Source organism: Anomalospiza imberbis, chromosome 5 (genome assembly GCF_031753505.1).
Source record: "Anomalospiza imberbis isolate Cuckoo-Finch-1a 21T00152 chromosome 5, ASM3175350v1, whole genome shotgun sequence".
NCBI lineage: Eukaryota > Metazoa > Chordata > Aves > Passeriformes > Viduidae > Anomalospiza > Anomalospiza imberbis.
This window is the reverse complement of record NC_089685.1, coordinates 33,170,447-33,195,159: the sequence shown is the minus strand read 5'-3', so window position 1 is coordinate 33,195,159 and position 24,713 is coordinate 33,170,447. Positions and strand designations below refer to the sequence as shown.

At 41.8% G+C, this 24,713-nt stretch overlaps 1 protein-coding gene and 1 long non-coding RNA gene across 4 annotated transcripts in view; both read right to left on the bottom strand.

The window, feature by feature from the left end:
• The window catches only part of HMGA2 (high mobility group AT-hook 2), a 110,836-nt gene that overhangs the window by 25,280 nt on the left and 60,843 nt on the right, over nt 1-24,713 (bottom strand). The window lies entirely within an intron of this gene.
• LOC137474980 (uncharacterized) lies at nt 12,288-12,726 on the bottom strand. Its single transcript, XR_010999606.1, has 2 exons — nt 12,531-12,726; nt 12,288-12,435 (listed from the first exon to the last, which is right to left on the bottom strand). It is a non-coding gene; the product is annotated as an uncharacterized lncRNA (long non-coding RNA).

Below are 24,713 nucleotides of genomic sequence, written 5' to 3'. Positions count from 1 at the left end.
CAGACCACCAAAAAGCCCCTTGAATACTTTCAGTGATAGCTGAGGCTTGAGCTGCCAGCATGTTTTCCCAGCCTCTGGCACCCAGTGGCTTTGGACTGGACCTTTAAAGTTTTTTTGCATGTGTTTGTTTTGTTTTGCTATTTTTATGAATGGCTTCCACAGGGAACTCTGACTCCAGCACAACCCTATCCAGCCATTCATAAAAAGCAGAGGGAAAATATTGTACTTTGCCCAGTTGGAAACTGTCTCTGATACTGACCAAGGCTTTCAAGAATTTTAGTCATTCAAGACCTTTGCTATCGTAGTGCTTCATGTCGAGAGCTCCTTGGCAGTGCTTGCTTACTGATGGCTAGGTTTCCACTGGACTTGGGATCTGGACTTCAGCATGTGTTATGCTTGCTGCCTTAGATGGAAGAGGCTTAGCTATGCAAGCCCAGGAGCAGGGCTCAGTCCCTCAGCCAGTATTAGTGGCACACACCACTGACACGCTGGGAGCTGTGCCCACTCATGTCACTTTGAGGGCTCCGGCTTGTGGCAGCTGAATCACTGCCAAGTGCCAATTTTCAAAGGCACTGCTTTTCATGCTTCAGCCTGGCTGAATAGGAAAGGTGGCTGGACATAAAAATCCTTTAAGGTCCAGTCCTGTGACGACTACTGACTCAGATCACCCTGACCAGAAGAACTGAGGTGCTCAGGAATAACAAGAAATTTCCCAAGCACCCCTTTAATTTCCTTAACTGTTGTGGATGTGATGCCTTTGGAACCATTTTGACACACTGTAGATACTAGTGCTTCAACTTGCTAAACTTCGTGTTTACTGTGTTAAAAGATCTTTTCAGGGCTTTGAAAGTGACACCTCTGATTCACAAGTGATGCATCTACACGTTCAATTATCTGGAACGAAAGACAATCTGCCTTGGTTATGGAAAAGACTGGAACTATAAGATAGCCATGGACAAGAGACTTTAAATGGGTGCTCTGGGGCAAAATAAAGTTGTAAGCAAGAAAGGAGAGCTCTGAACGATTACGTATTGTCCATGCTAGGAGCCTGCAGAGTAAGATGGTAGAACTCCTACTTTGTCAGAGGCTCTGTCACTTACATTAGCCATCTTAAGAGGAGATTTGTGCAACACAGCACTTTCACATTTCATGTTTATCCTAAGTCTGAAAAACAGCTATTGTACACTGCGTATACATCAGCTGATGTTCCATACACTTGAAAGCAAACTTCAGGGTTTGCATACATCATATGCAAGTACGTTTTATGCATCATATGCAAGTAAGTTTTATACATCATATCAAGTTAACACTAGATATCTTTTTTTAAATATGTATGAGACAGAAAGAATAAGTGACAGTGCTGGAAAAATCCAATAACAAGGTCATTTAAATGTCTATCAAACAAGAACAAATCCAAAATGCAGCAGTATTTCTTTTGCCATGCTTTAAGTATTGAGTATGTGAGCTAAGGCAAAAGATAATAATTTAAAACTTGAGGATAATATTCCTAACTTTGAAAAGGAAAAACCCCACAAATGCCTGAAAAGTGGAACACACAAGATTTTGATGGTTTTATCTTTGCTGTAAGTTTTGAATGTTAAAAGCCCAGCTGTTTATCTTCTACAGTTCTTCCACTCCTACTCTGTCACACATCCCTCATTTTGTTTTCTTATGTTCACATTCTGTTGCTTTACTTTATGTCAATATCATGCATGTATGCTTACAGCTCATACTGGTCAAACAATTTCTTTGCTTTCTATATGAGAACAAAAGAGCAGCCTTACGTGATGAGTTCATATTCATCTTGTACCAGCAGTCTAAAGTTGTATCAAATTCAATTTGTCACACTTATCATTCACAGTTGTCCTTCTTACCTGTGACTTTTCCTAGTGTTAAGAAGCTAAGGAAGGAAAATGGAAGGTTAAGGGTAAATCTGTATCAACTAGTATGAGCAATGCTGGAACACATTTTTAATGATCAGAAATAAAAGCATTGGTTTGAACGTAAATCATCCCCTAACTGCTATGCCTTCAGCTCCAAGGGTAAGCTGCACACACACAGTGCTCTTAGATTTTCTGTTCGTGTCTTCTTCTTCAAACTGATTATTATGAAGATGTCTCATTGATGCTTATTGGCAACAGTGACTCCCTGTTTTTTTTCCAACAGCTTGACACAGATAAGAGATATGCATGGAGGTAGCTCTGCTGGGGAAACTCAATGGCCATGATGGAAACTAATACCCAGTTAGGATGACATTTATAGTGCTGACAGCTGACTGTTGTGCAGAGATCATTAAAATAATTTCATAGGTCATCCAAAAACTTGTAGTTCTAAATTAAAATATGAGTAAAACTGTATTTGGTCTTCTTGTCTACATACCCTTGAAAAATCAGGAAGGTCATATTATACCAGTTAAAACCAATATAATCCAAAATAAATCATGTCTTACAGGCAGTTCCATATGACAGCAGAGTAACTACCATTCTGCTCTACAGCTTTAATTGGTATGAGTCCAGCCTTTCTCTCCCTCTTCCAGCACAGAATGACACAGTGCTGGGACGAGTGGCCCACACAGCCTGCCAGGAAACCCTCACCTTCCATCAAAAGCCACTTGCAGCTTCCTGATGGCCAGCAGAAATCTTCCTGAAATTGCATGGGACGATGTGCCTCCTATTCACTCCTCAGGTCCAGGTATGCTTATGGCTTGCTTTAGTAATACAGGTCATGAATTCTCCTGCCTTCATCACATGTTTGCAGTCAACTGGCAACCGTAGTCCCTGTGTATGCACACTGCTGTGGGTCATTAGAATCTAACAGCAAAACCATCTGGCCCTTTAGAGTTCAAAGGAGATTTCACAGTTCTCTGTGCAGTCTCATAAATGAGGCTAATAGTAATCTATGGAGAATTCTGGTAAAATCTGTGAAACTCTTCTTTATTTTCTATCCTACTTTGCACTTCCCTGAGTTTTTAATACAAAGTCAAATAATTGCAAAAATATTTACTAGCTTTTAAACTGACCTTCCCTGACTGATGCTGGAAAAGTATGCAACATGTCAGAAACTGCACCAGTTAGTTGACGATAAAGAGTATTTCTATTCTACTTGTTGGGGAGAGCAGAGAGCATCAAAAGAAATACTGCTGCATTTTGGATTTGCTCTTGTTTGATAGACATTTAAATGACCTCGTCATTGGATTTTTCCACAGTTTTCCAAGTACACAAAGTGACTTTTAATAGTTATTTGACTGGCATAAAAATTTATATTTAATTTGGCAAATTCAAAGCACACTGCTACAAATCACTCTTTTGGTAGTCTTAAAATTCAGGCAGTGGCACATATATACAGTTACATATGTATATATCCAATGGAAGTCAAGAAACTGACTTCATCAGGGTTAGGATTTAATATATTTTGTTTACAGAAAGCTACCTTCACTACAAAGTATCTGTAAGCTGCTTCATTTGAAATGGTTTTACATCCTGGGAGGAATAAAACAGTGAAAGAAATGCATTTAAAAATCCAATTCTGACTTCTTTTATGCTCATATAATCCATTATTTCTCAGTTGCTTTGACCCAACCTTACTCCCACCATTACAGATCTTAACAAGTACAAATTTAATGGTTAGAACAGTGAGGGAAAACCCATCGTTTTTATTTATCTGCTAGCTGAACAGTTAGTTCAAGCAAAACAATATTCCAGTGAGTTTATCAAGGTATAATCAAAATTCAAAGCACAGTAGTGGTTAGTTCAGTGTCCTTCATAGATGCTCCTAAGTTTTATAATGTTTCAGCCAGTATTAGTTACATTTCCATAAAATATTAAGGGCAGTGCAGCTTATGAAATATCCATTGAATGGGCCTTGTATCTGTGTTTCAATACAATAAGCAAAGTTTAAATTTGTGTTCTCATCTAAAATCAATACAGCTTGTCAGCAGAAGCATCTGCTGTTGCTGACTGCTCTTCTTCAGAGTCACTGCTGCTCTGTGGGGTTTCTCTGTTACTTCATTATCATCTGTCACACACTTGATAAGCTTTCCTGATGCATTTTGCTTAAGTTTAGTTTGGCACCCTGTGCATTTTGGTGCTAAAATATTAAGAGGTATTTTCTGTCTCAGAATAATTCTAGCACATAGTTCAGCATTGAGGTTTTCCTTGATATACACCTAAGGAAACATGAGCTGGCTCTTTTGTCTGGCAAACGTCATATGTGTCTATTTATAACTCCCTACACAGACAGACTATTGAGAAAGCCAGAGGGGAGGTTTCTGTCATTCTTAGCTATAGCGCAAAGAAAAAACCTTACGCTTTAGTAGACAGAAATAAATTATATGTTATTTGCAAAGAAACCAAGCCCTCATTATTCAGGGATAAACTGATCAGAAACAACTTAGCTTTATACCTTGCAGACCTGTCCAGACAAATAACTATTGTGCAGCTGTTTGTCTCCAGACTATCTTGTCTGTTTGGATACAGCAACTCCTGTGTTCACCATGCGTTTCACTTGGCCCATGTGGAAATGATTTTTGGTCACTGCCAAACAGGCTAGATTTGAATTGATGACCTAGAGGTGGAAAGCACTGTATCACATTACAGTCTGGTTCCAACTTTGGTTTTAGAGTCTTCTCTCTCTTCTTGCCCAGGCACCTCCCGCCATATGGACCAAAACCCCAGGGCACTTTCTGCTGCAGAGGTCATTCATTCCCACTGGAACCACTGCATGGAGCTGATCAGAGCTGCAGGACTGTCAGCAGTGGACTCATCTCTGGACCTGACTGCCAGAAGCTCCCGAATACTCTTGACCTTTGTACTGATCTCCAGTAAGGTTACAGAGTAAATAGCATAGGCAAGTCCCAAACAAGCCAACCTGCTGCAAAATCCACTGCTGTTGGGAAAGTGAACTCTGAACTTCCGAGGTTTTGCTCAAAATGTAACTGTTGTCAGGTAACATTTCCCTTTACAGCCTCTGATGTTCACTCTTCTCAATTTTAAGGTCACAAAGACAACAACTTATTCAGTAACAGTGTCCTTGTGTCATTTAGAAACCTGAAATACATGCAACCCATTTTCCACAATGTAGGTTTAGATACAAACAATCAAATTAATTTCCAGGCCTATGAAAGCTTCTGCTAACAACTGGTCCAAGCCTAGAAACAGGAATGGATAAAGAACTGAAGTGGCAGGGATTCAAAACAAAAGGTAAACTGCTCCGCTGGGCAGACCTGGGACTACAGCAGTGTCCCAGCAGTATCAGGTGGTAACTCTGACCCTGGCTGTACACCTCCAGCACAGCCACGATGCAATGGCCATGCCACAGCCCAGACCTGTTCTTCTCCTCAAGAAGGAGAATACTGATGAAAATACAGTATGCACTTCCCCTGGCCCTTGGGCACTTTTACCACTCTGGAAAGGCAGCCTTTCAAGCCACCTTGAAGGCTGGGAGATTTGAGCCAAGCAGTCTGTGACCTCCCTTCTATATTTCCCAGTAGCAGTCTGTGGCATGTCTCTTCCATTTAGCTGCATACCCCAAGATATTTGCACTTCTTGCTTTAGTGAGACCCATCTCAGCCAGAGCAGGACAGCATCAGAGTGGGCACTGTGGGAAGGCAGGTGCAGCAGACTGTGATCAGCCTAGAAAACCTTCAGACTTCACCAACAGGAGAAAACAATCCAATCCAGGACCTCTGACTGGCTTGTATCTATACCACCTGTCCTGCAGACTGCCCAGAAGGAAGAGTCCTGGGTTGTGCTGCTTCCTTAACCACATCTGTTACGTGGCAGAGGACAAGATGGTGAAGGAAAGCAAGCTCCCAACTGCACAGCACAGACAACTGTAGGGCAGTGCTTGAGGCTGTCTGTGTTCAGGCACTGTTCAGCTCACTGAGCACAGAGACAACACTAGGTACTGGTAGGAAGAGCTATCTGCCACCTCATCTGCACAAACTGGGGTAAGGATTCAAGGGATTTTAGGCAGCCATTTCTGCACAGCCATTTCTAGTCCTTCAGGGATATAAAGCAACTTGCACAGAACTTACCTGGTCAACCCCAGGCACAACCTCAGCTCCTGCAGGAACTTCCCTTCCTATTCAACTCATTGCCTCCCTGACCTCCTATTGCCCTCTGATGACTTGGGCAGGGTTCTCCTCCGAAGAAAAAGCACACAGGGCAAGGAAGGCAAATTGCCTGTGCCTGGATGATTTTCTGCAGCTGAGGTTCTGGCCTGAGGCATTTCTCTTGAACTTCTTTGTCTGAGCAGATCCATTGCTAGTCACATGGCTGGATGGGGATGTTTTTGTATGTCTGGGATATACACATGTCTGATAGCTGTCTGTCTATCAAGTAGATTTGACAATTATTATTGCCTCCAGGACACTGAGGCAACTAAGAGTGTCTGTCAGAGTCCAAGCAGACTGCTGACATTCTGGCATAATTTCATAAAGAAGTCAGTGTCCAAAATAGAAATACATTTTCCACATACTTAAAATATACCAGAGGCTTGGTGGTGAGTTGCTGCAATTAATCCACTTCCTGGCTTGATATATTTTGGGATCATTCTGGTTTGTGGTATGTTAAATACTGAACTCAGTTAATATTCTTATTTTTAAATGGAAATTACGTTCATTATGTCCAAAGGCACGATTCCTAGGTCCCTCTTGCAAAGCAGAAAAAATCCCCATCATTCCATTGCATTTCTGGTGTGATTTTACTCATTAACAGCAATTTCATCACATGCATCATTGTGAAATCCATGCAACACTATAATGTATTTTAAAAGACAGTAGCAAACAGTTTTTAACTCTAGCTAGAACCCTTTTACTAAATGATTGCAAACTCAACATCTATCCTATTGTTAATATCCTATTGTCAGCCTCTCAACAGCAGCAGAAATATGAATAGTGTTTGAGTACATATGCTTCCCTTGGTCTGAAAGAGTGAAAAAAGAGGAAGAGAGGGAGGAAGAAAGAGATTCTGCTCTTTCTAACCCTGGTGTAATTTTGGAGTTCCTCTATTTACATCCCTGAAAAGACTCTGAATTTAACCCAATCTAGGAGAGAAGAATTTGACTGCAATTTTGCAGGACAATTACCTGACTGTCTAGCCATAGTTATTTAACAGCCTTTTGAAAGCTACATGTGACCTAAAGATCCTATTTGTTGCTTGGATCCAACAATGTGAACATCAAAGGTATGTGTGTAAGGTATGCACGCAAATCCCCTGCAGATTTTTTCATAATAGTACTGAAACCTGACACCACATCAAGAATGCAGTGCCTGGAGCACCCTACTACAGCCCCACTCCCTTGTAAAGCTTAACGTGGTTTCCTTGCTCACAGAGCTCCATCCGCCACTTGGAAAGCAGCCTGCTTTTACATGTTAGGGTTGCTAGGGAGGGCTTGTGAACATTTTAGCAAATTCAGGTCGTTTCAGAGAATAGGACTGATGAATATTGATTCTCAGTTCCTGAAAATTCTCCCATAATTTGTTGCTTCTGTTGCTGAAGTGACAAAAACTAATTTTTCATGCTGCAAAAAGCATTGCTAAATTCTCTCCTTGGCTAAATTCTGCCCCTATTTCCAGAGTCTACTGAAAGAGCTAAATGCTTCTACCTTCCAATTAGTAGCATTTTAATGTGCTTTGAACCTCTGTGGTCTAGGACATGCCAAAAATTGTTGGTAGTACCTGTGGCTAGGTGGTCCTGGCAGCAGAGGTGAAAGCAGGTTGGTGGATGAAAGAAGGTGAAGGACAGCTGGCCTCCAAATGCTGTTGTAGCTGCCACAGAGAGGCATACCCTTTCTGGGAATTAGGTGTGCTGGGTAGATAGGAGCTTATTTTGCAGCTGAACATAATCCACCTTGGTGAGATCAGGTATTATATCAGCACCAGATCACTTACCAGCAGATGCAAGATCATTCTAACCAAGGATACCCTGATACTCTAGATACTGACAGGTAAGGGCAATGATGTGGAGCAAGGTCCTTCTGCTGGTGGTCAGCAGGCTGCTCCCAGGCATCTAAGTGTCCCCACATTTCATGGCTGTGACTGCCCAATCACAAGCAAGACTTTCTCTTGAGAAAGGACCTTGGGAACATGACAATGTGCCTTAAGGCAAGCCCCATGGACACCAGAGGTTGCTGTGAGCCCACTGCTCTCCCAGGCCACCCCATCACTAGCAAAGAGGCCACCAGTGAAGGAAGCACAACAACTGGAGGAGGGGTGAGGAAACAACAGTATTGCTTGTGCCATCAAGAGTACACCTAGGAGCTTCTGGAAATCTTTGGCTAGTAGGAAACAGTGCTGGGAAGTTTTGGTTGGGTTGCATAGTGGGAAAGGGATGGGATGAAGGAATGAAAAGTGGCAAGGAGAGATGGCAAGTGGGACCAAACACATACCACCTTCTCTGCTTACACACCAATGGGAACAAGGTCTCTGCACTGCCATTTATGTGCAAGGAACTCAGAGGAAAAACAGAAACACATTGTTCATATTTCTTTTTGTCCACCAAGTTCACTAGATGGCTGTATTGTTGTCATACTTTGGGCTTCTTCCATGTTCTGAAAGTGTGTGCATTGCTGACATATTTTGAGGGTTTTGTGGTGTTTTTAAGAGAGCAATTGGGAAGTTTGGTTAGAAACAATCTTCTTAGGTACCAGTGAGTTTTTCAGATTTTAGGATCAGATGCATTTTTGTAGGCTTTAAGGTAGTGCTTCATCTTCTCAGATCACAAAAGAGGTCAACAGAAATGCAAAGGCCCTGGGGCTGTACTGCCCTGGCGAGGAGAGGATTCTGCCCCAGCTGCAAGGCCGATGACAGAAGGATCCACAGGAGGATGGGCTCTTCCTGAAGAGCTCCAGCCATCTCTCAGCACAGCAATCTGTGCAGGAGAGGGTCTGCTTCAGCTTTTTGGCTGGAGGCACTGGCAACAGGACAGTCAGGATATTAATTGTTTATTATACAAGCACTTAAAAAGGGTGGGAGACAGTGATGGGATAAGGAGTTGCCCATGCCACTTTGCCTTTCATCACCTCTCAGGAACGTCTGTCTTTGGGAATAATTTAGATGCATTTGCATAACAAATGTGTGGCCTTTTCAGCCACATTTTTTCACTTTAATTTCTGCCTGTTCTTGCTGACACATCCCTTGGCAATTTGTTTTTATTGTCCTCATCCTGAACTGTGGAATTGTCCTCTATTGCAGTTTTCTCTTTCATAGATGAGCAAATACGTAGCTCAAGAAAGTGATATAGTCTAGCTCTATTTTACTTAGCAAATACTGGGTGGTTTATTTTCTTTTTTTTTTTTTTTATTTATTGTCTATTGAAAAGACAATGTTTTGCTGACTGTAAACTGGTTTGCAAGTCCAAACCAGATGATTTCATGAATCTTCCAGATGCATCATCACAGTTTCAGACAACTTCCTGACTGACAAGAAAGCCAGAACTCTCATGGGATTTCCACATTGGGATATTATTAATAAACATTCTGTACCTCAGGGGCAACCCACCCAATAAGGAAATTCCATATGGCTCCTAGAAGCATCAGTGTCCTCCCTCTCCTTACTCCTAAGTGTAATGGGCCCAACTCTTGGGCTGGGATTGGTTGAATGGTCCCTTACAGAGGCTCTCAAGGGCTCTATGCTCAACTCTAACTATTACTTAATACATGACAACAAACCTTTCACATCCATGCTCATCCCATGACATGATGATCTCTGTGCTTGGACCAACTGACAGACATCAGATCAGACATCTGATGAAGAGCAGAATCTACACATCCTTGAAGGGAAGGCATAGTAAAAAGGGCCTTCAGAAAAGAGAATGCAGGATAATTTTGCACTGTTGAGAATTTTGGTAGGGAAGATCCAGCCTGGGGAGCTTTAGATTAACCTACCCTCCCCTAGGAAACAGCCCATTTAAAATTTTGCACCATGACTTGTAGCACTGGCCAGTAATACCTGGGAGTGCTGAGGTACCTTCTTGAGTATCATGCAGAATCATTCTTTCTAAGTGAATCAGAAACAGAAGAGCATCCCAGCACAGCAGCGAGGGATCCCTGGGGGTATTTACTTTGCTTCTCAGTCAGGCTATATAATCTGATAGCCCAGAGGACACATACATCCCCATTCACATCCCTGGTGTATAGAGAAAACAGCGGACTGCTTCTGTTCTGCAGGAACATCCAAACAGGAGCATTCCGGATAAATCAAAGAGTAAATTACGAGCAAGAAAAACTGAAGAAGTTGACACAAAATCCACCAAGACCAGATGCACAAAACTAGAAATCTCAAATTTATTTGAACAATCTTAGAGAAGTGGACTGAGCTGAAATACATTGGGCTGGTATCATGAGTAGCTCCATGCAGGAGAGTGTAGGGCTGTGGCAGTAGAAGAAAATAAATCTTGGAAGTTCTACAATGTGAGCCAATATATATGTCTTTCAGCTATAAAGTTATATATAATGTAGGAATATGCTGCAATGCATGTTCAGAATCAATTTTAAATCAGTTATCAGTCTTTGCTTTAGGTAGGTGATGGTTTTGAACATACTCTAGGAAACAACATTACATACATAAGATCGTTTTAAATGGATTTCACTCAAATGAGATACAAATGACACTACATGAAGTGTAGACCAGTAAACCTAATATATTGTCTCCTTTACATGAAATCAGAAACCAAACTGTGAGTTTTGACTGACAGTAACAGATTGTCCTATTTTCAAAGAAAAAACTAGTCAGCAGAAACACAGGCATGTTTGTTCCTGATCTCATGTTAAAAGCTTGAGTAAATGTCTGGCTTGCTGGACATACAGAAGTATTAGTTAATTCAATACCCAGCTATTTTTCACTTCTTTAATAATATTAATGCTATGAATGACTACATATTATTTGCTCATGCCCTTAAAAGCAATTGAATTTAAACATTTTCTCCTATTTCTGTTCTGCTGCTGCCTCTTCTGTAAAAAGAGGATTTCTGCATCTTAACCACACTCAGTGCCTACAGCATTAGGAAAGAAAACCAGCAATGAATATACAAAATCCAAGCCTTCTTTTGCTTGTTCCTTTACTTAGTTTACTATGCTCTCATTGTTTTACTTTAATGGCTGGAGCTTGATACCATAATAATTTTCCTCAGTCAGTTCACAATATCAATTCCCCTGTAGGTCAAAAGCAATACCTCAGGAAACACCACCTGCTATTCAGGTATACTGCAGGAAATTTGCATTTTCACTTTGTGATGTGTTATTATTTTGGACTGACAACCTAACATTTATTTCACTATCCCAAAGTCTTTGGATCCCTAAAAGCATGAGAGAGAACGGGTGTCCTGGCTGGCCTCCCACTAGCTTTTCATGGTCATTAACAAACAAGAATGAGAAGACGAACAACTCGCTGCTGAAAGATGTGTGCCTCACAGCCAGCCCTCCCTGTCACCTCCTCTAGAATATGAGAGCAATTCAGCTGTTCCATCAGTCTACCCCTGCTTTGCCAGCCCTCCTTTGTAGTGGGGCTGCTGCCTCGAATGCATCTTTCCCTCCTCTACAAACAGCACTGAAGAATGGGGTGGTAGATGCAGGCAGAATCTCGGAATTCTTCCTTCCTTCCTCGGAAGGAATATAGGATGCTTGAGCAACCTTGATGGTTTCTGCAGGGAGTTTGATGTTCCATCTACCCTTTTATTCACTAGGTGTGAGAATGTGGTATTTTGGGACCATCAGCGGGGGAAGGAAAGGCCCCCAGTTAGATGCCTGCAAGCCTTGCCACATTTACAACAGCTGTAGCAAGTACCCCCCAAAAACCTTCAGACTTTCAGCACTTTTTCTCCCAGACAGGCATTTTGAGGTGACCACCAATACAAATCCCAGCAATTGCATTCCCTTAGCATTCTCAGCATAGCCAGGAGGCTGGGCATGAAGGAGGAGACATGTTAGAGGGAAGCTGCAAACCTACACATTTCTGACGCACTTCTACACAATATGGAGTACATTCAGCTTTAGTGGCCTTCTTCCCACCACATCAAACTTATGTTTGGCTGTCTTGTTTTCTCCTCCCAAGCTTACACTGGTGGGGAAGAGCCACGCCCGGCAAAGCACAGCAGCAACTGCTCTGAGGAGCCACGGCTGGGGTAGTGAGCGTGAGGCTGCATGTTACATCCCCTCACGTGTCAGGAAGCATATGCTGCTTGAAATGTCGGTGACAGAGGCTTATTCTCAACTGCCCATCACTTCTCCCAAGGTGACTGCCCCACCATGCAGAAACACCTAACAGTGAGCAAGAGGCAACTGCAGAAATATCCCTAAAAATGGCTTTATTTGTGGAGGTCTGTCCAAATCCTGCTCCATGGTTCAGGAGGAAGCGTGACTGTGGGAACTTTCTCGCACAGTTTGCTTCTTCCTGGCTGACCAAATATATCACAGAGTATTCACTTCTAGGAGGAACGCCTTGAAGCAATTTTTTGTATGACGAGCGTTTCATGACATACCTCTATTTCAAGCAGCAGCACTGGAGACTGCTGAGGGAGGGCAGTGAGTATTACTGGCTGGTTGAAAGGAAATTTTCTTTTTGGCTGGTTGAACAGAAGGACACAGATGAAGCACAAAGTAGGTAGGACTGTACTCACTACCAGCTTCCCTGCATCAGCTGACCAGCCCCACTCATGCTGGGGAGCTGCACTGTCACGGCCAAGCTGTCCTGCTGCTGGGGAGCTTGGTGTTACACAGTGCCAGGGGTAATCCAGGCTCCTCTGCCACAGTGCAGGGGCAAGACTGAAAGCTGCCGCTACACCAGCAGGTCCAAGCTGCCAATGTGGCACTGGCACAAAGTTTTCCAAACTTGCATGAGATTGGTTTGTTCCTCTTGCCCAAGAAGAGAAAAATGTAAAGAGGCATACAGTCACCATTTCCTTTTCCAGATATAAACCAGCTGAAAAGTTCCCCCTCCCAGGGAGTCCTTCCCATGTATTTGGATTCAGCAGCGAGTGTCAATGGTGAGGTCTTGATGGCAGAAGTGAGCTGTGAGCTGGCACTGACTCAGAGATTGTTTGTACAAGGGCTGTCTCTTAAAACTTCATACTGATAAAACTTATGACTGTGTTGAGAGATGCTTATAAAACATGGAGTCACCTCTTATTCAATTAAGGAAGCTGTCACTGAACTTTCAAGGAGGCCTGAGTGGGTTACTCCCCTCTGTGCTGTGCTGAACTCAGAAATATCAATCTGCGTGACACTTTGAATGACCTGGGCTGCCAGTTAGAAAGTTCAAAAGGTGAGGAACACCTCTCAACAGGAATGAACAGTAACACACATATGAAAATAACCCTTGTGAACACAATTAGTTATTTGGTACCCTCTCCTGCCTGGAAGCTTTTAGTAGCTTTTGTGCTACTGAAAAACTGCCTAGAAGAGATGGCAAGAAATGACTGCAAACTAGCTGACTAGTTTGCAGGGCTTATTTAAAAATCAGGAGAAGAGAAATCCCAACAGTTAATATTTAAACAGAAAAATGTTTCATTTTAAAACATTTATGTTCCTTTTATGATTGCAAAATCAATATTAATGCATAATGGAGACCATTTTATAGTCTCCACACAGGACTCCACTGTTGCTCCCTTCCCAAGAAGTCTGGTTTTTGGGCAGATGAGAACTACCAGTGGGAGGTTCAGAAATGCTGGTCCTAATACATAACACCAGAGCAAGACCTTCTGCCCTTCCTCAGACAAACTGGCTAACAACTTCAGTGAGAGTTCTGCCTGAGTAAAAATACCAGGTTTTGGCCAATTACCTTCAAATGGATAGAACAGTTTATTTGTGGTTTGAGGTGCTTCCTCCTGTCTGAACTTTCCCTTTTCCAGACTGAGCCTAAGAGGTACAAAGGAGGTTTCCCATGATCCCCCAACTGTATTTTGTTGGGGATATCAAAATATTCTCTTGAATTTTGTGACTTGAGTTTGTGCTTGCAACCCCTGTGTTCACTGAGCAGAAGCAGCAGGCAGAAATGGGATGGCTTGACAATGAGCTTTAGTAAGTTGAAAAATAATCTAATGCTAGCCTCCAAAGACAAAAAGATTTCTTTAACATTCTTTAGCATTTATTCCCTCTACAAACTATATACACTAAGACATGCAGTGTTTCTAAAAGGATCTTACAACCTATAGATGAAAACCAGGACAGTGCAGAAAAGCAGGAGTAGAAACAATAGGCAATGCTTCTACCATTTTTTCCCATGAGTTCACTGCAGAAAACCCTCCAAAAAGCAGGCACTAAATATTCATGAGCAAACCTCACAGCAGTCCACCAGGTCCTGCTAATGTCACATGGCTGCAGCCCTGTCCATTCACCTACTCACATCTTTGAATTTCATTGATTCATTCATTTGGGAGAAGGCCCCGCAGCTCCCGTCCACCCTCCTCAAGGCCATTTTCTTTCTAGAGAGCGCCCTAGTGCTGAGGACTGCAAAGCAGCCCCCCAGCTCCACTCCTTGGTGCCTCCCCACTGTGGTCCTGGGGAGCAGGGCATGGAGAGGAAGTGGTTCTGACATGTATTTTGCTGATGTCTTAAAGCATATGGTCTGAATGCTCTGAATGCCATGGAAGATTACTGTCACATGTCCTAACCCATTGCCTATCTGTTGACACAGTATCACCTTTCATAAATTGCTGGTACCATTTTCCCACCAGCTCTGCTCCAAACATAGGAATTCTAAGCAGAACACAAATCCAAACAACCCTTATGTGCTTAATAAAATAAATAACAATCAGCCCCTGAAACAACTCCCCTTTAAAGGACTTTTCCTTATTTTAGATCAAACACTTCCTTGGGATCCATGCTAATTTGTACTTTCCAGTGTCATAAATAACTAACACAAAGGAAAAAAAAAACCAGCACATTTTAAATCAGCCAGATTTATATTTTTAAATTCTAACACATATGCTCATGTCATGTTTTGGATACTGGCACAATTTCTGAATGAATGCAAACAAAGCAAGACATGCTTGAATGCATCCCAACCCCTAATGCATACTTAGCATAGCTCCAGGTCACTGGAGCCAGACCAATTTACACCAGTTCACAGTTGGCCTGCAAGGTTCACATGAGTGTGGTATCTCTGTGAGTACCTCTTTCCTGCCCTCTATCTCAAACTTGTGAGTAGGTTAGTGCTCTCTGTCTCAGTACACCACTGAACAATTTGGATTTGGTTCAGGTCTTGGGCAGTTCAATCAAGCTGGAAAATGCACATGCACCTCTGTCTCCTCCCCTCGCTCCACACACACTTCCCACAGACACTTCTTTTCACTGAAGGAGAGGTAACGTTACCTTTTCATAGGAAAACTGATTATTGATATGTTAGCCCAGCATGAACTATAAAGTGTTATATTTTGGGTTTTTCCATGAAGAAAATATCTTCTGAAGTGACTGAGCAGTTTCATCTCAAAATGTAATTTTCACCTGAAACCCTTTTTTCTGATGAGAATATTTCAACAGAAATATTCCTTGCCAGAAGCTAACAAAGTTTTATACTCTGCTGTAACAACTGACCTCTCTGTGCTTCCACTCCTGAAACCTGCATCCTTCTCAATCCCTACACATTTTGGTTTTCAACATGTCCTGCAGGTCCATGGATGGACACTTCACTGACTTGGACCCCTGACAGTCCTGCTTTTATCTTCTCATCACCTAAGCAAAGAGGTTACCTCATATTAAACCATCAGATTTGTTTGTTCAGAAATAGTCTGGGCACCAGTATATTGCTGTGTTCCAGGGTTTAGACCATGTCACCACTTCAGCCCCCAAATGCCCTACAGCTAGTGTGGTCTGTGGGGGCATCATGCTATCTGTGAGTCATTTATCTATATCAAATTATCCAAAGTAGATGTAGAAACTAAAGGAGAATAGAGAGAAACAAAAAAGTAGGTTTGACATGTTCATCCTTGTTTTTCAAGGCATCTGACAGCCCATAAACCAGACTGAATATTCCCTTGCAGGCTTCCTGTGTTAATGACTATCTATTTGGAGAATGTTTGCATCCCTTTCTGGTGTGGACTACTATATACAGGACATTAGATTTGTGAATCCATGATCTAAAAATGTATTGTACATGTATTTTTTTAAATAAGGAGATGCCTACATGTTACTTGCAGAGTGTAACTTGTGGTTTAACCCGTCAGAAAATAAGTACCACACTGCCACTCCCTCACACACCCTAATCCCAGTGGGATGGGAAGGAGAATCAGAAAGAAGGTAAACTCCATGGGTTGAGATAGGCAGAGAATAATAACAATAACAATATAATCAATAACAATAACAATAATTTTATAGTAATAATTGCAACGAGAAGGGGGACAACAAAAGGAGAGAAATAAACCTCCACCAAAAAGACAAGTGATGCACAATGCAATGTCTCAGCACCCACTGACCAGTGCCCAGCCAGTCCCCCAGCAGTGATCAGCCCTGCTTGTCCAAATTCCCCCCACCTTATATACTGAGCAGGACATTCTGTCGTATGGAATATCCCTTTGACCAGTTCAGGTCAGCTGTCCTGGCCACGCTCCCTCTGGCTTCTTGTGCACATCCTTACTGCCAGAGCATGGACAGTGAAAAGTCCTTGACTTAAAGTAGGCACTACTCAGAAACAACTAGAACACTAGTGTGTTATCAACATTATTCTCATACTAAATTGAAGAAGACAGCACTGTACCAGCTACTAGGAAGAAAATTAACTACATCCCAGCTGAAACCAGGGCAGTAACAATCCCTATACTGTCATTGCCAACTATAAAACACCTTTGCTGAGGTGATGGGGAATTATGCCATATTTTCACATGTGGATAGCTAGTTAAACTGTACACAAAGTCTTTTTACTGTCTGTTTCCTTATTTTTGTTATATAAAAACCAGTAAAGACTATGATTGCCTATAGAATGTATGCTTGTGTTTTAGTGAAAGAAATGTAAAATATGCCTCAAATCCTTTTATCTTATTCTAACAAAACCATAGCCAAAACAATTTCCTGCAAAATCTAGGGAAAAGAGAAATGTTCTTGGATCTCAGCTGAGAACTCGCTCACTACATTTCAATCTAGAGAGAATTTTTATGGCTGAGTTATTACTAATAAACAAAGTTTATAATAGAAGCATTGACAGGACTTCTACTGAAAGGATATCAGCAGGGGTAATAAATTCAGCTAACATCTAATAGAAACTCTGATCTCATCACATGCCAACTAACATTATACTCAGAATAAAATTAAACCAGTGTGGACTGCCTGCTGTCAGTTCTTGAAGACTGCCATCCTTAAATTCCTCCCATACAATGGCAGGATTTATAAACTGATGCATCTTCTTCAAATCAACAGAAACTACCAACGCTAGACCAGACTGCCTCTTCATTTGACCAGATTACACTCCTTTAAACCTAGAATATCCCTGCTGGCTACACAAGACCTCAGCCTCTTTACTGAAGTTGGCTACAGCTGCCTTTGGCTCGGTAGCTGTTGAAAAGATTAAACAAAAATTAGCAGTTCCTGTAAAACAAAATACTTGGATATTAACCAGAGTTAAAAATCAAGCCTTAGTTTGCTTCCTGCCTGTCGGACATGCTACACTGAACATCCTTTTTAAATTCCACAGGTAATAAACTTGCACTAAATGAGGCCGGTCTCGGCACAAGTCTGTACTGATGCCAGCCCCAGCAATCTCTTTCATCTGTGCTGATTGCAAACACTGAGGCTGCAAGGCATAGGGGTTCATGGCAAGACACTACCTTATAGGTTCACTGATAACCTGATAGAGCTGATAATGCAACTACTGCTTGCCAGGAGCTCACAAACTTAAACAGATTTTTGCAGTAGTGGCAGAGTAATACCAGAAATGAGCAGGAAAAACAAGGCTAGTACAACTCACAGGATGTGAACTTCTGTTTCCTAGACGAGTAAATAAAACAAATCTTTCTCAAAAGGATGTGCCTGTAACCCGGGCTTGATATGGTAGTCATGCATTCAAGACAATTACAGTGGAATTCAGGTAGGGACCAAGTGTGAGCAAATATGGCAACAAAAGACCTCATGCTACAGGATAATTAGGTATGGAATTAGAGAAGCCTAATCAACTGTTCCTGATGAGACAGTCTCCAAGGTGGGAAGTGAGTAGTGGAGAGGGAAAGTGCTTTGAATCTGAGGACATGCATCCTTTTCTGGCAGGACAGCACTGCTTCCAGCTGAGAATGTGAGAGCTGCCCCTCTCAGAGCTCTGCCACGAGCATACTGCGTTGTGACCGTCCTCCCACCACTTTGGACAGAATTGGCCAGGCCCCCTCCAATCATCCATTTATACTGACTGAACTAATCCATCTGATTTTGCTTGGAGCAGATTACAAAGTGCTCACAGGCAGCACCTGGCTGCAGCTGGGCAAGGTCAGTAACCTCTGGGAGATTGTGACAAGCAGCCAGGGAGGGCAGTGACCTCTTCCACCAGCACAGCTGGAGCTCAGTGGGGACATCTTCCTACAGCTTAACTATGTAGGGTCTTCCACCAGCAAAGGCCAGTTAGGATGACTCGGCCTCTTTACTCCACTGACCTCACCTGCTCTGTACCCAGGCAAGCAGTTCTTGCCAGCATGCAGTTCTGGAAAGGAAGAAGCTTTGTTTTTAGGTAATTTTTGCTGCTACAGCAATGCGAACAGTCTTCATGGTGCTGCTAGGTGCCTCTGGCCTGATTCTTAATACTACATTGGTGTTAAGGAGTTTTTTATTTTTCCTGATTTTGGTAACAATGGTAACACCAAACTCAGTAAAACACTGAACTGAGGCAGCATACATGTCATAGTGATTAATAAATCCCCAAACACACCCAACAGACACCAGTAAGACCAGAAAGTACCACTGCCATTACCTACTCTGACCTTTTCCACAGCACAAGTCACAGAGCTTTGCCCAGCAATTCTTGCATCAACATCATAATTTCAGGTCAAAATATTGCGTATCTTTTAGAAAAACATTCAACTGTGATTTAAAGACTGCGAGTCTTGAAGAATTCACCACATCCCCTAAGCAAGCTGTTCCCATGATCAATTGCCTTCATTCTTCATGTATACCTCATGTGAACATGGGAACTGAAAACACAAAGGGTGAGGAGCCAAATTTTGGTCTTCTAGCAGAAAGTGAAGAATGAACCTCCTGTCAGTTTTATGAGGTTATTGTAACCCTGTACAAGTTATACTATCTTTCTGGAAGATCTTGTGCATAAGTTAGCACAAGAAGAATATTTTTCCTTGCTTTGTAAGAGCTTTTCAGACTGTGTTTCATTCTAAACACTGAAATGGACTTGACAGGTTGTGTGATTTTTGCGTAAGGTACGTCTACAACAGTCACCATGATATTATTAATACCATGGCTCTTTTCTGGCCACCACACTAGCTTGCCTGCCAAGCAGCTGGGGCTGGAAAGACAATTCCTGAAGTTAAGAGACTACAATGATATCAAAGAGCTTTCGAGGTCCAGCTCTGGTTCCTCCAGAATAACCCAGATAGAGGATGTGCAGCTGACATGATCTGGAGTGAATTTGCCTTGCAATCTAACAATTGTCAGGCTAAGGATCAGAGAAGTGGAATTTGCTTGATGCAGCAGCTGCTATTTCAAAGACCGAGGAAGAAAAGTTCAGTAGAAGTCCTTTAAAAGTAAAACATAAAGGGTTCATGAAAAAAAAAAAAAACCACAGCAATTCAATCAGTCAACTGGAATTTCTCATTCCATTGGTTTTAACCGAGATGGGAAATTTCTTGAAATGGATCTTTCGTCTTAGGAATTTTTGATTCAACAATTTAGTATTCCTGGAAGAAAAAGCCAACAAAAAACTCCAGAAATTCCAAACCAGTTCCAGTAAACTCTTAACCAAACTGAAACCCACACCAGTGCATCTCAAATTTTGCTATAGTTGTAATCATGTCTCTGTGTGTAACATAGAGAGAACACCCTCGGGAGAACATCTCTTCACCTTCAGTTGGTATTGCTCATGAACTACACCTCTGCAACCAAGAGGAAAAGGAGAGGTGGTTCTGTAAACTCATGGCAATGGTGGGACAGGGCAGCTCACGGCCCAGCTGTGCAGCAGCTGTGGGCAGGAAGGAAGAAATGAGCAGTAAGGGACACCTTTGTGGGGGGAAGTAAGTGTTGCACGTCTTTTGTTTTCTTAACCTGGAATGAAGTCCAAAACAAATGCTTATGTATGCTGTCATCTGTTCCTCCCTTGAAGAAGAACTCAATCCTTTAGCACCACTGAGATCTAAGGAGACAATTGTCATTGTGCTCTTTCTATAACACCAAGTTTTCCTCAGTGTAAATCTCACCTCCCACACCGAGCACATATTCTCCTTCAAGTTTTTTTTCACCTGGAGGAATCAGACCACTCAAGAGTTTTTCTATGGAGAAGACCTTCAGCACACCTTTATCTGCTAGTTCGCTCCACCCAGCAGAGACAAAGGTCCATTACCTTTTTTCAGTGAGCTCAAAGAGGCCAACTGGCCCAAGAAGGCACAGCCTTCCCCCTCCTCATGTCAGAATTTCCTATATTTGATAGGAAGGAAGCATTTTACTTGAGTCACCACAGTTTTCAAAGACTTATTTTTACCCTTTCTTGGTCAAATACACAGAAAATAGATCTGTGGAAAATGTGAGCTTGTTGTTGAAAACTGACCTCTGGAGTGACCCTTTCATGACTCTAATCTTCAAGTGAACACTAGAAGGACTTCACCTTCAATCACTGTTAACTGTGACCTCACAACTATATTCTCCTGCATCAGTTTAGCTGCAGGCCTATTTCTTAAAGTTCTACACTATAAAAACCCCAGATTATTAGACACAATCAAGAAGCAGACTTCAAAGATCTTTAGACTGTCACACGGAATTAACATACCAAATCACAATTAAACCATGATTGGCATTTTATAGCACTAGTTCTTTGAGGACAGCAAAGCTAATTTTTACCAATAGACTTTGAGAAAAAAAAGACTCCATTATTTAAAGGTAGCTCTAATTGCTATACCATTCAAGTTATTCTCAGGAGGTATGAAACATGTAATTTTGAACATAACGTTACTTTCACATTATTTCATTATCCCTATGGTATTTTTGACAATGAGTGTTTTGGAAGGTGAATTTAAAAAGAGAACAAATACAAAATAAAGTTGTCAGTGCTCAAGTGGAATTATGACGATGCATCCTTTAATCATGTGTCCCACTCAAACCATGCAACTCTGAGTTCCCATGGCCTGCAGCTGAATCTCCCACCGTGGGCATTAAATGCTGTAATATGTTTAATTAATTCACTAAAATGCATGAGGGTCCTTGGACACCACAGTGACTGGTGCCAAGTGAGTGTTCATAGTTATAGCAACTGCTAATAAAACATTGTGCACTTCAGGTTTGGAAGTTGATATGGAAGAGCTGAGGGGCTCTGGGGCCTTGAGGTCATTTGTATCCTCTGTCTCCTTACAGATGAGGGGACTGAATTTTTGTCAAACCAACGCCTTGAGTCCCCAACTCTCTGTAGCTGCCAAATTTCCACAGGCACACACTAACAGGCGTGGCACCCTTGGAAACACAGCTCTTGGAAGATAGTGAAACACACCCAACAGGTCCTGGCTGTGGCATGACCAGGGCAGGTGACCCACCAAGTGTCCAGGCTACCCAGTCAGGTTAGCTTACACAGCACCACAGTCATTCTCAGCCTGTTTTTCCCTTAATCTGCCAAAGATACAACCTCATACTCTCATTCACCTTCATTCTACTTTCAGAGCTGTCAGCTGAATCTATGGGGGCTTTCCATTCCAGTGACTGTCAGCTCAGCAGCCTTACTTGTCTCTCAAGTACATCAGAAAAGTCCTGCCTTCCCTGATAGTTTTGCAAGGAGATGGATCCATGGATAACCAGATGGACTGAGGGAGGAACAAAGGAAGATTTAGGGAGATTTCCTCACATGAGCTACAACTAGGCCAAATTACAGGAAATATCTTATATTTCCTTCAACCTAAGCAATCGCCTCAGGTGCTTAAGGTTAAGGCTCTTATCTGAAAAACACAGGAGGGTCTCCAGGGTACCAAAAAGAGGAGTTACTGACTGCAATGCCTTCACATGTAGCATGCTGACCTAAGTCTAAGAAGCTCTCTCACACACTCACAGTACATCCAACTTTTCCTTGCCAACACTTCACAAACACAGAGCTGTTCAGCAGGATATAAGTGTGAGAAGTTATGTGCAGCACATGAAAGAAAATGTGGTCATTTCCCTTCAGTTTAATTCCTCCTTCTTTTAGGGAAGAAGACTCCAGCAAAAAAAAAAAAAAAAATTAAAACAGATTGGGCAACTTCAGTAAATTCTGAAACAAAACCAGCTGTTTTGTTAACTCAATTCATTACCAGCTTTAAATACAGATGATTTAACAAGTTAAGTGGTGAATGTGAAAATGTTAAGTGGTGAATGTTAAAACTGACAATTGGAAATGCAGCATTTTTCAATCTCAGAAATTTAAAATGAAAGGGGTTTTTTTTAAAGAAAATTCTTGCAATTTTTATTTTCTTGAGAGGAACTCACCAAAACCCAAGTGTGATACTTCATCAGATGGCATATGAGATACTTCAGGGAAAGGAGTGGTGGTAGAAAGAGCAGTGTATTGTTTAGATTTTATTGAGTCCCACCACCCCACAAAGAAGAGCAGAAACAGCTTCAAAACAAAGATGCAGTTCTGCTTTATTTTTGGTTGCTGAGCTTATTTTTTATAAGCTGTTGTATCACCTCTGTGTACACTGCTTTTTACAATATATCCATTTCTAGGACAGTAATAGCACATTTTAAAAGTGACAACCTGCATGTATGTTGTCTAAAAGACTACAAAATCACCATTACAAATGGACTTCAAAAGCAGAGGCAACTTTGGCTTTTATTTTAATACAAAAGTGAGTCCTTCTACAACTTGTTTTCCCTCCCCTCATTTGAACACTGGTCATTCACTGATGGAAGTGAAACCCATTGATGGGAATGAAACCCACAGGAGTGAAGATGGGATTTAGGATCTATGGATGTCTCTGCTCTGATGGTGTACAAGACCCTCGGAGAAAACACCAAGCTGCTAGAGCTGGCTGTTTGTAAGGGTTTATTGTACCTCCTGGGGCCAAGCACAGGCAGTGAGCTAGCCCACTGACTCCTGAAGCAAAGAGATCTGGGAAGATCTGCCACTAAAAATGGTTCCAGAGAAAAAAAAAGAATGCATGTTCATAAAAGCAAGGAAATGATAAGGAAAAAATGAAAGGAAAATGGAGAACAGAGTGGAACAGAGAGAGAACGGAGGGAGAAAGAACCACATTGCCCTACAAGAGCAGCTTTGTGATTCCTCCAGTAATGTTACTCTGTTTTGTTTATCATGAAAAGATCCCATTAATGCTTCAGCCCCATCAAACAGCAGACCAAGTTCATGAATGGCACCTATCAGAGCCCAGGGTAAATCCAATGATTAGAGGGAATTTGCCAAAGGGCCTTTGTAGCTGAGAAAAATGCCTACTCCAGAGAGGAATGCAGAAAATTCCTTGGAGGACAAGCCCTCCTTTGTTGGCAGTCCAGCGGTATTCTGGAGCAAATAAAGGCACAAAAAAAATGGGATCTTAGATGCAGTGAACATTTGAAGAAATGTTCAAAGACCTCCTTGAAACATTCACACCTCCCCCCTTTTCCCAACTGTACTAATTCTGTTTAGGATGACCAAATGGGCTATACTCCAAACACTACTACTTTAGGGTTACATAATAGGAAAGTCTCTGGGCAGCAACAGCTTCACTTAGTTAGTTTTTTCTACTTCTTTTTCCCCAGTTGAAGCTTTTGTTGACACAAGCTTTTAGGGTCCAAATTCCCAGCCAATGCAAATTGCTACAGATCCACTGCAATAAAAGGATCTCTGCCAGGCTTACAGCAGTACAGAATCTGACCTCAGATTTAGCCTGTAAAATAGAATAAATGCACCCAAGCACCAGAAAGGGCCTACAGTCAGTGGAGAAGGTACATTGATGCCTCCTCTCTGATTCATCTCATCTTGTGGGATGTCCCATGTCTGTGCCAAACAAATATGAATCACCTATAAGCTATGCAGGGGCAGCTAAGGGTGTGCTGTGGAATGAAAGATTTGCTTGGGTAGATTCATTTTAAGAGTATAAACACATCCTGGCAGAAATTAAATCCACAAGATCAGACAAGACAAGCATCCACTTAGCAAATGAAAGGGAAATGACATGTGGACTAATTCATTTCAGACTCACCCGGTGGGTGCTTTTTACTTCTCTTAAGTTAATAACTTGTTCATAAGAAACATATTTAAACTAGCAAAATTATACAGTGATCCAAATAACTCCGCCAAATATCAGCAAAATTATATTAAAGCTGAAAATTGTTATATAACATTCATCTGTATTTGCTCACCATGACCTTTTCAACTACATTACAGCAACACAGTTTTTGTATTAAAATAGCCCCAAACAATACTAGATGTATAGAGACAACATTCTGTCTGCCACTGGCAAGGTTCTAATCTCACTTACATCAGTGTAAATCCAGCATATTTCCAACAATTTTACTGAACACCAGTGAAAGTGAGATCAGAATTTGGCCCTATGCCTCCTTCAGTCTGTTTTCCTCCAGAGAAAACAAAACCTTTTTTTGTTATTTCTCTGGTGTGAAAAATCAGATAC